This window comes from Alligator mississippiensis, chromosome 7 (assembly GCF_030867095.1).
Source record: "Alligator mississippiensis isolate rAllMis1 chromosome 7, rAllMis1, whole genome shotgun sequence".
NCBI classification, from domain to species: domain Eukaryota; kingdom Metazoa; phylum Chordata; order Crocodylia; family Alligatoridae; genus Alligator; species Alligator mississippiensis.
In genome coordinates this window covers 43,554,843-43,570,356 of record NC_081830.1, presented here as the reverse complement: position 1 = coordinate 43,570,356, position 15,514 = coordinate 43,554,843, and the positions used below count along the sequence as shown (strand labels likewise).

The 15,514-nt window shown below is 46.4% G+C and overlaps 1 long non-coding RNA gene across 1 annotated transcript in view; it reads left to right on the top strand.

Annotated features, from left to right (window-relative positions):
• Nucleotides 1-444: 444 nt before the first annotated feature.
• LOC109280973 (uncharacterized) overlaps nucleotides 445-15,514 on the top strand; it is a 40,856-nt gene continuing 25,786 nt past the window's right edge. Inside the window, exons 1-2 of the long non-coding RNA XR_009463654.1 lie at nucleotides 445-533; nucleotides 1,131-1,218. This is a non-coding gene — a long non-coding RNA (uncharacterized LOC109280973). The remainder of the gene's footprint in view (nucleotides 534-1,130; nucleotides 1,219-15,514) is intronic.

Sequence of the window (15,514 nt, the reverse complement as noted above, 5' to 3'; positions counted from 1 at the left end):
GCAGCTGAAGCAGGAACTGAACATAGTTCTCTTGAGTGTTAGTCTGAGTATCATGTGCAATGGGTCATTCATTTGCATCATATCCCATCTCTACAAAACTGTCTGCAGTTTTGCTTTTATCCCCAAAATTTAGATTTGAAACTTTTTGTCACAGTCAGTTTAAAATCTGATTGCATCCCAAAAGGGGATGGTCTGAGTGGTGTTAATGTTATCCTGGGGGAAGGAAAAACAATTAGACAATAATAAAATAAATGTAGAATACTTTGATCAGTTTGGCATAAAACCAAACCACCAAAGGCATGTGGTGGTTACCACAGCATCACACCAACAATGTTAACAATGTGTGACACTGTAGATACCAGCAGATGAGGGGTGGGAAAGGGACAGGCTAACGGGGTGTCAAAGTCCAGTCTTTATTCAGTCTTTAATATCAAAGGCAGATTCCAGGAGTGGCACAGTGGAAGACTGCTTTGCAGTTCCCTTCTATTGACGGTAATCTTGCAGCTTTCATGCAGACTGACTGCAGTCTCATGGTAAGAATATTTTAAGTATGTTGCACTTGGTTTAAGTTTCACGGATAATTTTAGCAAGCATATGTCTGGGTCTTTCATTTCCACACTACTGCTGCCATTCCATGTGTCAGGCAGTATCTTTACCCAGCAAAGATATCTCATCATTACTGACACTTAGTATTTTTGCTCCAATGTTACTACTTCTAGTTGACAGAAAAGTTACAGTACTTCATATTATTACAATGACTGTGATGTACACTTAATAATTGACATGGCAGCTATAGAGGAATTATTTCTTGCAATGCTTATTACCTTCCTTGCCATTTCTATTAGAGAAGAGTCAGACCTCAACAACCAATGCCCCAGGACTTCTGGGAGTTTGAAGAACAGAATCCAGATTAGGGTCAAAGTTTTACAAAGACTCTTTGGTTTAATAATAGATACAAAAAAAAAAAAGACTCTTGAGATTTCAATGCTTTTGAATATGGCTGTTCAAAATTCAAATTCAGATGTTATAGTTTGAGCTAATTTTTAATTTTCATTAATAATTAATCAAGCTGGAATTCAACTGGAATTTCTTCCTTGCAACTTATCCTGTGACTGTCTTTTGTCTTGCAGTGAAGTCATTATGTTGACATCACAGTCATCTTTGTGTCAGATTTTTATGGTTAGGACTCAAATTTCTCATGCCAGGTGTCAACTTCAGGTAATTTATTTTTTAATGTTTATTTTTTAAAGATTTGGCAAAAATGGTTCAGCAGTATCCAGATATGAGATAATGAAAAAGGTTGTTGTTTGGTGTGTGTATGTATCTGTATTGTGTATATATATGTGTGTACATATGTGTATATATGTATGTATGTGTGTATATATATGTGTGTGTGCGTGTATATATATATGTATGTATACATACAACCCCCCCCCCCCAAACATATATATAAACTTTTGCTTTGGGAAGCTCAAGCACTTCTGGGCTTAGGAGTGGAGACTTCAGTTTTGATTGGGGGAGGAAGGAGAGGACCTCCCCTGCTATCTTTGTCAAAAAAGATATCTAGCTGACCATAGCATAAGCCTTTGATGAATCTCAGTTCACACGTGCTGAATAGACTACTGAAAATCTTTAGAAATTTTTTTTTCATTTATCCTAGGCAGAAGTTGATTGCTTGGTAAAATTCAGCTTAGGATGATGAAAGAACTGGCTGAAGAAAACTTGGAGCTACTGACAAATATATTTACAATCTACTACTGACAGGTGAAGGCTTCAAGGACTGGAGATAGGCTAACCGAGTGTCCATTTTTAAACAGGGGGAAAATAGGAGCTGTGGGGAAGCATAGACCAGTCAGAACAATTTCAATACTTGTGCAGTTAGTAGAGCAAATGATAAGACAATCAATTTTAAGTACCTGGAGGAGGAACAGTTGATTGCTACCAGCTACCATGTATAGCGTTGGCTTGCCAAACCAATCTGATTTCCTTTTTTGACAAGGTGACTAGTGTGTTGAAAGGAATGCAATGAATATATTGTATTCAGACTTCAGCAAGGCTTTATATACATCCACGTGACATTCTGATAAATAAATTGAAGAAATGTGGGCTAGATAAGAATTACTGTTATTTAGATATCCAATTGCCTAAATAACTACAAGCAAAGAATAAGTATAAATGGATTGCTGTTGAATGGCAGGAGGTATCCAGCAGGGTTTCATAGGAGTCTGTTCTGGGCCTAGTGCTACTTAACATTTTCATTAATGATTTGGATGCAGGAATAGAGCTTCCTGTTCAAGTTTGTGAATGACACAAAACTGGGAAGATAACAAAATTAAATTCAATCAAGATGCTACAGCTGGGGAAGAAAACCAGAATGAGAGATAACTGGCCAAGCAACAGTGTTGCTGAGAGGGATCTAGTGATTTTGGTGGACCACACATTCAACATGAGTCAGAAATATAATTCAGTTGCAAAAAAGCAAATGCAATTTTGAGATCTCCTAACAAGTATTGTGTGCAGTACACAGGAGGTGGCACAGTCACTGTGGCAAGGCTGGTTAGACCTCAGCTGGAGTATTGTGTACAGTTCTACACTTGGCATTTTAAGAAAGGTGTAGAGAAGTTGGGGAAGATCCAGAAGTGAGCAACAAAGATGAAAAAGGGGCTCATGTGCAATCCATAGTTTCATAGTTTCATAGTAGGTAGGGTCGGAAGGGACCTGAGCAGATCATCAAGTCTGATCCCCTGCCATGGCAGGAAAAAGTACTGGGGTGAAACGACCCCAGCAAGGTATTCATCTAACCTCCTCTTAAAGACCCCCAGGGTAGGAGCCAGCACCACTTCGCTTGGAAGTTTGTTCCAGGTCCTAGCCGCCCTGACTGTGAAGTAGCGCCTCCTGATGTCCAGTCTGAATCTACCCTCTGCCAGCTTGTGACTGTTATTTCTAGTCACTCCTGGTAGTGCTCGGGGTAACAGGAACTCCCCAATGCCTGCTGGTCCCCTCTGACTAGTTTGTAAACGGCCACTAGATCCCCCTTCAGCCTTCTCTTGTGGAGGCTGAACAGGTTCAGGTCCCTTAGCCTCTCCTCGTAGGGCCTGCCCTGCTGACCCCTGATCATGAGGGTAGCCCTCCTCCGAACCCTCTCAATGCTGTCCACATCCCTCCTGAAGTGCGGTACCCAGAACTGGACGCAGTACTCCAACTGCGGCCTGACCGGTGCCACATAGAGGGGGAGGATCACCTCCTTGGACCTGCTTGACTTGCATCTGTGGATGCATAACAAGGTGTAGTTGGCCTTCCTGACCGCATACCCACACTGTCGGCCCATGTTCATTTTGGCATCAATAATGACTCCAAGATCCTTTTCTGCCTCTGCACTGACAAGAAGGGAGTTCCCCAGCCTGTAGGTATGCTGCTGGTTCTTCCTCCCCAGGTGCAGCATCTTGCACTTGTCAGTGTTGAAACCCATCCTGTTCTCATCTGCCCACCCCTGTAACCTGTCTAGGTCCAATTGCAGCCTATTCCTCCCTTCTAGCGTGCCCACATATTAGTGTCGTCAGCAAATTTGAATAGGGTGCTTTTTACACCCTCATCCAAGTCACTGATGAAGATGTTGAACAGTGCAGGTCCAAGGACAGAGCCCTGGGGGACCCCACTGCCCACATCCCTCCAGGTCGAAAATGACCCATCCACCACCACTCTCTGGGTGCAATCCTCCAGCCAGTTAGCGACCCATTTGACTGTGTAGGTGTTGATGCCACAGTCCCCTAGTTTTTTAATGAGAATGGGGTGAGAGACAGTGTCGAAGGCCTTCCTTAAGTCCAGAAAGACTACGTCCACTGCTACCCCTGCGTCTAAGGATTTTGTGACCTGGTCATAGAAGGCCACCAGGTTGGTCTGACAGGACCTGCCTCTAATGAACCCATGTTGGTTGCCCCTAAGCATAACCTCCCCTGCTGGCCCCTCGTGGACTTGCGCCAGGATAATTCTCTCAAAAAGCTTACCCAGGATTGAGGTAAGACTAACTGACCTATAGTTTCCTGGGTCCTCCTTCCTCCCTTTTTTGAAAATGGGAACCACATTGGCCCTTTTCCAGTCCTCTGGCACCACACCAGAGCACCATGAGTGCTCGTAAAGCCATGCCAGGGGTCCTGCAATGACCTCTGCTAATTCTCTCAGCACTCTGGGGTGGAGGTCATCAGGACCAGCTGATTTAAATACGTCCAGTCCCTCCAGAAGTTCCCTGACTAGGTCCTCACTGACCCTAAGCCTGGGTGCGCCTCCCCTGGGGCCTGAGGGGGTCCCAGCAGATGGGCTGATCTGGTCCCTGCTCAGGAAAATGGAGGCAAAGAAATCGTTAAATAGGTTAGCTTTGTCATCTGCTGCGACAACCAGATTTCCTAGCGTGTCTTGCAGAGGTGCCACGTTACCAGGTACCTTCTTTTTGCCCCCTATATATTTAAAAAAGGATTTCTTGTTGTCCTTGATCTGGGTAGCTGGTCCCAGTTCCATCTCTGCCTTGGCCTTCCTGACTGCCCCCCCTGCAGCCTTGAGCAACCAAGGTATAGTCCTCCCTGGTGATGGCCCCTCCCTTCCATTGGGTGTGTGCCTTTCTTTTAGCTAGGAGATATTCCCATACGCTTTTGGTGAGCCATGGGGGCTTTTGTGCCCTCTTGCCCCCTTTGATCCTTGTTGGGATTACCTCCCTTTTGGGCTTGGAGGATCATCTCCTTAAGGAACAACCACTCTTCTTGGACACCCAACTCCCCTCCCCTCTGGGACCTCAGTACTTCCCCATACTACAAGCGTTTGTGTAGAGGCATTTGAGGCCTCCTGATGTGTGCACTGGCCCCCTAATCTCAGTACTGCCCGGGCCCCAGTTGCTTACCTGTGTATTCATTCTGCTCATCGTTGGTCCAGGCTGGGCTGTTCTTGTGGGTGTTTCTTGGCTTATTGGTCCAAGGCTTCCTCCGCCCTCATCTTCCCTGTCCCCCAACGAGCCTATCTCCATATAAGTGAAGATTAAGAGACTTTGAGATCAAAGAGAACAAGGTGGGACATGATAGCAGTTTTCAATGTTTGAAAGGCTGCCATAAAGAACAGAGATAACAACTATTCTCCTTGTCACAGAATAGAAGATATGAAGCAATCCGTTTAAACTGCAGTGAGACAGATGCAATAAAACCACAGAAAAAAAAAAATTGTTAGAGCAGTAGGACAATGGAACAAGCTGTCCAGAGAAGAAATGTAATTGCCTTCACTTGAGATTTTCAAGAAGAGGCTGGATAAGCCTCTGTAACTTCCCGTGCCTTTCCCCTGAGCGTCCCACATTTGGGTTCTTTACGAACCTCACCGTGGCTCCTTGGCCTGTACAGCCAAGCTATTGGGAGTGGCCTTGGGTCAGATCCCCAGTGGTCTCACCTGCCACATCTTTGATAATAAGAAGTTTGCAATTGGGAGGACGATGTCTGGTCCTGCCCCCCTTGGCCATCCTCACAACTGCCTCTTCTTGGGGCTCCACCTCCCCTACACCCCGCCTAATGCCAACTGTAATGTTGCTTGTCGAGGCCGATGTTTGGGCTCTCCCCGGCACTCGGTTCCTTGGGGCTGTGGTTGATGGCCACTGGTGAAGCTAGTGCCGAGCACTCTCCACAGCCCCACTTTGCTCTTTGGCTGATGCGGAGCCGGGCTCTACCTGGGCTTCTGCCTCCCTTGACATGTCGTTGACCCCCCAAGTTCAGTACCTACCGCCGGTCGTTCAGGTCAGGGTCCCATCTTTGTTGCATTTGCCGACGTCCCAGTCACTGTGGCTCTCGGCTCTGGTCCATGCTGGGTCTGTCAGCAACTCCTTAAGTTATTGCTGGCCCAGCATTCCCTTCACACTGCCTTCCCAAGGGAGCCACCAAGCCTCCTCTTCCTGATCCTCCGTCTGTTCTGACCCATCTGAGCCAGCCAGGGATGCTCTTTCTGGTCCCCCACGCTTCCTTTCGGCTGGGTCTTTTCTGCCAGCGTCAGCTGCCCGCCCAGCCAATTGCCCTTGGCACGCTTTTATAAAGCACGCCCAGGTAGACGCAGGAGCCATTCTCGGCTCCTCCCAGCTCTGCCATGGGTTTTTCCTTTGGTCTTCGACTGCAGCGGCTCCAGCCGCTGTGGTTTCACTTTCACCACGATCAGCTGTTGGTGCAGTGTCCCGCTGCCTCTCTCCTGATTCCGATAAGTTTTCCTCACACCCTCCCCCCCGGTTAAGTTGCCTTGGGGCATCTCATCTTCCGACCTTTCTTTCATGACACCTTGACAGGAAATCAGCAATGCGGTTAGTCGTTCCCGGTCAGTATTTCACACTAAACTTAAATGGCTGCAGCGACAAAGCCCATCGCATTATTCAGGGGCTATCATGTCTAAATTTATTCAGCCACTGCAAAGGGGCGTGATTGGTCACTAGATAGAACTCTTACCCCATTAGGTAACATCTAAAATAGTTTACAGCCCACTTTATGGCCAGGCACTCCCTCTCAATGGTGGAATACCTGGTTTCTGCATCATTTAATTTTCGGCTAGCATAGGCAACGGGGTGTTCCATGCCTCCTTGTTCTTGGCACAGCACCACACCTATGGACATCTCGGAGGCATCCTTCTGCAGGGTGAAAGGTTTAGAAAAATCCAGCGTTACAACAACCACTTCGCTGCACAAATCTCCCTTAACTTCTTCAAAACCCCTTTCCATCTCAGAGGTCCATCTGATAGGGCCCTGTACCTTCCCTTGGATGGCATTCATTAGGGCCATGGTTTTTTCCGCAAAGCGGGGGATGAAACTCCGATAATAGTTTGCTAGCCCTAAGAAAGCCCACATCTGTCGCTTTGTCTGTGGGGCAGATATCTCCTTATTATATCTATTTTACTAGCTAAAGGGCATATTTTACCTTGCCCTACTCTGAACCCCAAATAATTCAACTCTTGCACCCTGAAAGTACATTTTGGGGGGTTCACTATCATGGCCATCCGGCGTATTTCTTGTAGCACCGCCCCTATATGGTGTAAGTGCTGCTCCCAAGTTTGCGAGTAAATTACCACATCATTGATATACATGGCCACGTACATCGTGTGTGGGGCCAGTATGTGGTTCATCAACCATTGGAAGGTTGCTGCAGCCCCGTGTAGTCCAAAAGGCAGTCTCATAAACTCAACCAATCCCCAAGGGGTGCTGAAGGCTGTTTTCAGCTGATCTTTCTCTGGTATGGGGATCTGCCAGTATCCATTTGCCATGTTTATGGTTGAGCTATACCAAGCCTGTCCTATCTGTTCTGGCAACTCTTCCACATGTGGCATGGGAAAGGCATCGAATCTGGCGACTTCATTGACCTTCTGAAAATCAGTGCATATTCTGAGAGTACTGTCATTCTTCAGCACTGTTAGCATCGGGCTTTGCCAAGGACTGCGAGAAGGCCCGATGATCCCTTGAGATAACATCTTCTGCAGTTTGCCTCAGATCATCTCACGCCAGTGATGGGGGATAGGCCTCCACCTCTCTTGCACTACTGTCCCCTTCAGTGTGTGGATCTCGTGTTGTATCCCTTTTCATCAAACACCTCACTGAACTTTGCCACCAACCTCCTCAACTGGTCACGCTGCCGGGCATTAAGCTTGGGCCCTTATGCTGATTGACCTCCCAGTTCTTGCCCTTCCAGAGGTTCCCCTGCCTCAGGTCCTAATTCCTCCTCAGGGTCTTCTAAATTCAACAGCCAACCCTCCGGTTCTTGCCACGCCTTCAACAAGTTGACATGATAGATTTGTTGTTCCTTTCTATGCCCGGGGTGATGTACTTCATAATTGACAGGCCCTGCTTGCCGCACGATCTCAAACGGGCCTTGTCATCATGTCAACAGTTTTTCAGCTGTAGTGGGGAGTAGCACGAGGACCTTATCCCCGACGTGGACATTTCTAGTGTGGGCCCCTTTATCATACTCTTGTTGTTGCTTCTGCTGGGTCTTGGCCAAATGCTTCTGAGCAAGTTGTCTGGCTTTTGTCAGCCACTCTGTCATTTCCTGCTGGTAACATTGCACCCCAACTCCAGGTTGTCCTGCTCTTTCCCATTCCTCTCTCACCCCTTGTAATAGCCCTCATGGCTTATGGCCATATATCAACTCAAATGGGGACAGCTTCAGGGACATCTGCGGGGTGTCTCTCAACACAAAGAGGAGAGGTATCAGGATCAAGTCTCACCTCCTTGGCTCATCCTGGGCACATTGGCGCAATAGTCGTTTAATCATGCCATTCAGGCGTTCTACCAGCCTGTTAGTTTGTGGGTGGTATATCGAGGTGTGGAGTTGCTGTATCCTCAACAGCTGATACATAGCCTGGATGACCCCAGACATAAAATTCATCCCCTGATCTGTAATTATTTCTCTCGGAACTCCCAACGGGGACACCCATCTCAACAACTCTTCTGCAATTCTATGATTCTGTGAATTTGCGGGGCTGTTGCCAATCTCAATGGTATTGCGTCTGGGTAGCACATAGCCGTGATCACCAATATATACTGGTGCCCGGTGCTACTCTTTGTCAGGGGTCCCACTATATCTAGCACTATTCTGTCGAAGGGGACATCGATGAGTGGCATTGGTTGTAGCGGTGTCCATGGGAGCCATCTCTTTTGGACCCTTTGACATTCTGGACAGGCCTCACAATGCCATGCAATGTCCTCCCTCATCCCCAGCCAGAAAAACCACTTCCCTATCTGGGATGCTGTCTTGTCCGCCCTGAAGTGGCCGCCCATCGGGCTAGCATGCACCAACCTCTACACCCTCTTGGAAAGCCTTCTAGGGACTACTAGCTGCTAGGTCCACTCCCCTTGGACTGGGCACTTCTTTACTTGGTATAACAGACCCCTATGTATCCAAAAATATGTTTCACTTATGTCCATTCCAGGTTGTATGGTCTCTTCTTCTACCCAAGCAATCTCCGTCTCCCAGATCTTCCGGAGATTGTCGTCTTCTTCTTGGGCCATTCAAAAGTATCCTTCCTCGGCTCCCATCCCAAGGCTAACCCATCCGTCCTCATTGGACGAAGCTGAATCCTCCTCTGTGCAGTTTACCCTTGCAAGTTTACACTTACAACCGGCAATCCTCATGTCCATGAAGCTCCTTTCGTATTGCTCCATCTCACCATGTATACACTGCATCCTGACTGGAGGGCACCATTCAATAATGCTCTCAGGGATCGTCCCTGCCCATATTAGCATCTGAGAAAAACTGGTGTCCAGGGTGGCCTGGAGTAGCTGCTGCGGTTTCACTTTCACCATGATTGGCTGTTGGTGCAGCATCCCGCCACCTTTTTCCTGATTCTGGTAAGTTTTCCTCACAGCCTCTGTCTGGGATGGTTAGGAAGTGTATTTCTTGCATCTGTACTCCATCTGTACTGTACTAGATAGCCCTTGAGGGCCCTTCTACCTCCTTTCCTGCATGCAGTACCCCTCCCTCCAGTCTGCTGCAGCTGGAAGCAACATCTACAGGGAAGGTCCTGCTGAACCTCTCCATCCCCTGTGTGGGGCATAGAATCACAAAGTGGGGTGAATCTCTTTCCTATGCATTCAGTGTTCCCACTTCTGGTGGCAGGAAAAGGAAGATGGATGCTGGATGACTGAAACATAGAGGAGACAAAAGCTGCAGGTACTGAGGGGAAAAGAATGGGCTAGAACTTGGAGAGAAGAGGTACAGGAACTGGGAGCCAGGAGGACAAGGACCGGGACTGGGAGATGGGAGAAGAAATGGAGACAGGACTGGCATGGGAGACAGGCTAGAAGGGATAGAAGCAGAAGTAACAAACTTTGAAAAACCAGGGGAAAGATAAGTCCTTGAGCACTGGCTTTCTAGAAGCTTTCTACAGAAACTGGGATTGAATCCAAGGTCACAGACTCACCATTCCTCTGCTGTCTAAAAATTTCTCAGAGATTCACTGGCAAAGTGTGTCCTACCCTCTCAATCTTCTGCTCCATGGGGAAGATGATAACTTTTTATTGCTTTTGTTTATCATTAGCTCAAGTGGTAGGGCTGTGCACCATAGATCTAATGGCTTCAACCCTAATGATAATCATATTGCGGGGATCCATATAAATCAGCATTATAGAATTTCTGTGTTTTCAGTTTGCTTTTAAATAAAAGGAAATTATACACAAAACAATGTTGAATGGATTATAAGATTGTGAAGTCAAACACTAAAATAAAGAAAGGCTAAATTTAAGGTTGTCTAGGGAAATGTAATTTAGTCCTCTTAATCGAGCCTGCTGGAGCATAGAATTACCACACTCCAGCAGACTTCGGTGTCACGTGTATCAGCACCCCCGCACTGAAAAATGGCGGCAGGGGCACTTTAATGAAAGCTTGTTCAATGAGCTTTTGTTAAAGTGCCCTGCTGCCATTTGCCAGTGCAGGGATGCTGATACACATGATGCTTTGGGCACTTTAATTAGAGCGGATCTCAGAGCCATTTGAATTGAAGGCTCCCATCACCTCTTCCCCGCCCCCCCCCCCTTCTCCTGCAGCATGTGTATAAACACCCCTCACATATTCATTTTGAGATGATCTGTACATGATTAAAAGCAGTTTTTCCTACAGGATCCCTGCCTTGTTTAGGACACAGGATAGACTGCTCTGGGTAGGCACCAGGCTTTGATAGAGTGTGGTCCCTACAGCATTTCTTGCAAAAGCTGTCATGTTATAATTCTTCCTGTGGGTTTAGCCTCCAAACCCCATAAAAGTATGACTTTCAAAATCAAGACATCATTGTCATAGTCTTTCACTTGGCGCTTAAAGACAGGTGATGGCATCCCTCATCACAATCTCCAGTACCACCTTTATGACCCTAAGAGTCTTTTTATAGATCATACTGGTGAGACACTTCACACCCCCTCAGTGAGGCAAATTACCATAGCTGGTTTAGTAAAGTCTTGGATGTGTTTTCAGAACCTTTTTTGAGACTTTATATAAGGCCTTTGCCCTCTTTGCCATGAACAGACATGTTGATTGAGTACATTGGAAGCTGTGTACTGAATAAGCTAGGCCTGCAGTCTGCAGAGGCGCATCAAGTAGCCTTCAGGGATCCTCTCAGATATGAAAATTTGATGGTGGGGGAGGGTGGCAGTGTTAACTGCCATTCCCCAGGTTTCCAGAGCTGTGGGGAGACCTGTAGGCTGCAGGGTGCAGACCTGGAGCAGTATGGGGCAAGTACTGGGCAGTGCAGGGTGCAATCTGGATGCCAAACCAGCCCTATTTCACTCATCCAGCTATGAAACAGCAACAAGAAAAAAGATGGTCTCCTAGTTAAGTCAGCCAAGTGCTGCCACAGAGAGCTGGATTGTCTTATCCTTCCCCGCAGGAATTCCTGTGTGATATCGACCAATTTATTTAAACCAAGCTTTTCACCCATGGCCACTGAAAGTGTTCTTTGTTGATGCCCAATGTGAGACATTAGAGTTTTAACTGAAGTCATTGGGAGCTGTCTTAAAATGGTATGTAATGAAAAGAATCGAATTGTAGGTGTTTCAAATTGGGCACCCAAAATTCTTAGACACTTCTGACCTTGATCTTTCTGTGTCTCAGTTCTTCATCTGTGAAACATGGGTAATAATACTGGTCTACCTCGCCTCATAGGCTGATGGTGAAAAGAAATCCATTAATGTTCAGAAAGCACTCAGACACAAGAGTGCTGAGCACCAGAGAAAAGGTCGTATGAGAATTAATATTTCTGTCTTCAGATCAGGGTTTTGAATAACCTGCAGTAAATAAGGCTGAGGGCTACACATTGATCAATACAGATAAAACAGAAAATTGAATAACTGCTCATTCAGTGAGAACCTTCCATTTTGTGCAATGAATGAGGCAGGGGACCCATAGAAAAAAAAAGTATGTGATCACAAAATTAAAGCCTGTATCATAATAGCTACACAAAAGGAGGCCAAATTAAGGTTGCACAGGCATTTCTTAACTTTTGAGTGCCTGACTGCCATCTTTTAACAGTTTTCCTTGTGCAATATAATACCCAACCCTTAAAAAATTGTGTGTGTCAGATTCAGCCTTTTCATTATTTGTTAAAAGTCCCTGCAATAGCTGAATGCTTGTTATTCCTATAGAAAGATTAAAATAGATTAACAGATTTTCTAAAAGGTCAAAAGCCAGTAGGAACATAAATTCTACAAAATCAGTCATGCTCCTAAATCCCTTAGGTGTTTTGGAAAATCTTTAAATTCCCTTTTAGTTTTTTTGCGTGAGTTTATGGAATGATTCAGCAAGAATACCCACACTGGAATAACTTTAAAAGTCTGTTTTAAACCCATTGGAAGTAGGGGATGAAACTCTCCTCCATGCAGCCTGTGTGTGTATAGCCTTATGTCTTGGTGTACACTCTAGTATTTTGTTTTTTGGTGATTGAAGAATGGAAGGAAAAGTCACACAAATTGAAAACATTTCCCATTGGTACATACTTCAGGGTACGGCAGTACTTCATTATGGAGCTGTTGGGGGTTTGTACAGCTCTGGATGATCAAGAGGTCTGAAAATGGGATCACTGCCCTACCTGCTTCAGCCTCTCCTGCTGCCTGAAACTAGGTGAGTTCCCAACCTTGGGAAGCTTCAGAAGGCAGCAGTCACTAACTGTTGTATCCCTGGGTGACAGAGAAGAGGAATCGGGAAGCCCCGCCCGAGAGGTGTGGCGCGGAAAAAAATAGCAAAATAAAGAAGGAAGCACAAAAAATGCACTTACCTGCAGGGGAAGCAAGGCCAGAAGTACAAGAAGAAGAACCCGCACGGTTCACAAGCCACGCTTTTGTACAATTAAAGCTGGCGGGTGACATCACGGAGACGCGCTGGTCGGCGGGGATAAAAGCAGCCACCAGCAGTGAGGTGGGGAGAGTGAGTGAGGAGGCAGAGGCTCTCTGTGCTGGCAATGGGCAGAGCCAGCGTGAACAGGGAATGCCCAGACGATGGGCGGCAGCTGGGGCAACAAGGCTCCCTTGCACTGAGGGGACCGAGGCAGGACCCCAGGAGGGGAGAAGTGTTGGGGGTGACTTTCCCCTCGTACCTCCGAAGAGGTTCAGTGGTGGAGGTTCCAGACAATGGGACGACCAGTGCAGCAACCCAGAAGAACAGGCTGAGACCTATCTCAAGGAAGCAGAAGGTTTTCCACCCGAACACTCCCATGTACTGGGTCAGGGAGATGGGCTGGGAGCGAAAAGGGGAGAGAGACCCCGCAGGACCAACGTCGGGGGAGTACTGCCAAGCATAGGCAGGAGCGTGGGAAGAACGAGCCGGTAGGACACCAGATGGGAAGACCCTTTTGGGGTTCTCTTTTTCTTTTCTTTTCTTCATTTTGTTTCGTTCCCCCTGCTCAACAGGGGAACCCGTGCCAACCCCAGGAATAGAGCCGACAGGCTCAAAAGGGCCTTGGGCATAGGGCTGGAAAGAACCGAAGATCCTGCCCCAAAGAGGAGAGAGGAACACAATTAGGCACAAGGAACATCCACTGAAGGGAGGCAGCCGTGTTAAGACCTGGTGCCCTGCCAGAGGTTGGCACAAGGTTAGGGTGTAGGAGAAGTGGAACCCCACGAACATCCTGCAAGTGGAGTGGTCATCCCTGAGGGCACCTTTGAGGCTATCCCCCTCACTGAAGTAACATTCAAAGACGTGGCAGATAAGTTTGGGGGAGGCCAGAGGGACAACCGAAGCCCACCTTGAGGTACCCATGAAGCCAGAGAGCATGTGCCCTCCACAGCATGGGCCAAGGCCGCACACGAGCGGGCGTTCAAAGCCAGGTGGGTGAATGTTGTAAAAGCAAAAGTATTCTGACACTGATTGAGCAGCCAGTTTTGAATGCCAATGAAATCAATACAAGTCTTTTCATCAGTGAGCCTTGGATAAGCTCCTTGGGCTCTTATACACATGTGGGGAGGCTATTCCAACATGCTGTAAATCCAATGTGGATTAATCAAGTCTGCTGGAGCACAGAAATGAACGTGTACAGCAGCCTCCAGTGTCACATGTATCAGCGTCCCCATGCTGAAAAATGCCGGTGGGGTGCTTTGAACTAAAGCTCATTGAACAAGCCATTTTTTTGCCATACAGGGATGCTGATACGCGTGATGCTCAGGCACTTTTAATTAGCATGGCTCACTAATTAAAGTGCCTCGCCCTCCCCCCGCCTCCTGGAGCACATTTATAAATGCCCTTTGATCCCTAGCATCAAGTAGGTCAAGAAGGGTTTGCGTGTCATACAGTGTTTCTCAAAATGGGCAACATGGCACCTTTCTAGAGGCTATGCAAGAGGAAAGCAGAAGGGAAAGAAGAAACAAGTGGTGGAAAATTTAGAGCACTGCTACAAAGGTAGGTTCTTAGACAAGTTAGTGTGATTGTAGTGACACAATATGTGACCTTTTTACGATCCATAACACAGGGCATGAACAGGGTACAACAAACTTCAAAAGGGATCAGTGACCTACTAGTGTCTGGAAACACCAGGTATAAAAGAAAGAATGGACAGAAAACCAACTAATATATAAGAAATGAGTGAACTGCTCAGTGTACCCTTAAAATCATTCTCTCACTAATGGTTAGGTAGAAAAAAATTATTGAAGACACTGGCATGGATATAGTACTCTGGTCTGAGGATTCACTAACATGGGAGAAGGAGAAGAAAATGAGTTTTCAAATGGTGATGTGAGTCCAGACATTCTTATGTGAAGTTGCATGTTGTAAATTGCTTGTGCTTTTCCTGGTTGCTTAAGCAGTTGTGTGACTTGCAGGGAGAGGGAGGGAAGACAAGACGGACACCTGTCTTGAGCACCAAGTTACAAGGATGCCAGAATTGCACCCCCCGCCCCTCTCAGATTGTGCCTGGAAGCAAGAGCAGCCCTACAGCTTACCCATGCTGGGAAACCTTGGAATGACAGGGTTTGCCCAGGATCAGTATGTCTCTGTGGAGCAGACTAACAGTATGAGATAACCCTCACCCAAATTGACATAACTTTAAGACTCTTAGAGGGTAGTTAGCATAGTTTAATGTGTGGACATTCCTGTTTTAAGTGCCTTTAGAACGTTTAATGGTAACCTATAACATCACTTAGGTGTGGTATTGGGTGATGCACGCATACATACAAGCATATTCACAATCTAATTGTTACAGGAAGAAGTTCATTTTAAGAAATGACAGCAGAGGCTGATTAGGTTATAATTACAGGAAAACTCTCATTTTGGTTTTTGCGGTCCCTTTGGTGAAATTGTATCTAACATTCCAGCCTAACATAGTTCTTATTTCAGGGGTCTCCTTTGTATGTCCACCTCCCTTGAGAGTCTTTGTGCTCTTTTTCAACCATTATATGCCTTCATGTTGCTGAACTATAGTTAGTATTGTCATAATATTTGGCATTGGGATAAGGCATATCATTTTCTATTTTCCCAGTGATGTGATTTATCAGGCTAGAAACAGACATTGCCTTTGTGCTGCCATGAACATTTTTATTTACTGGTTT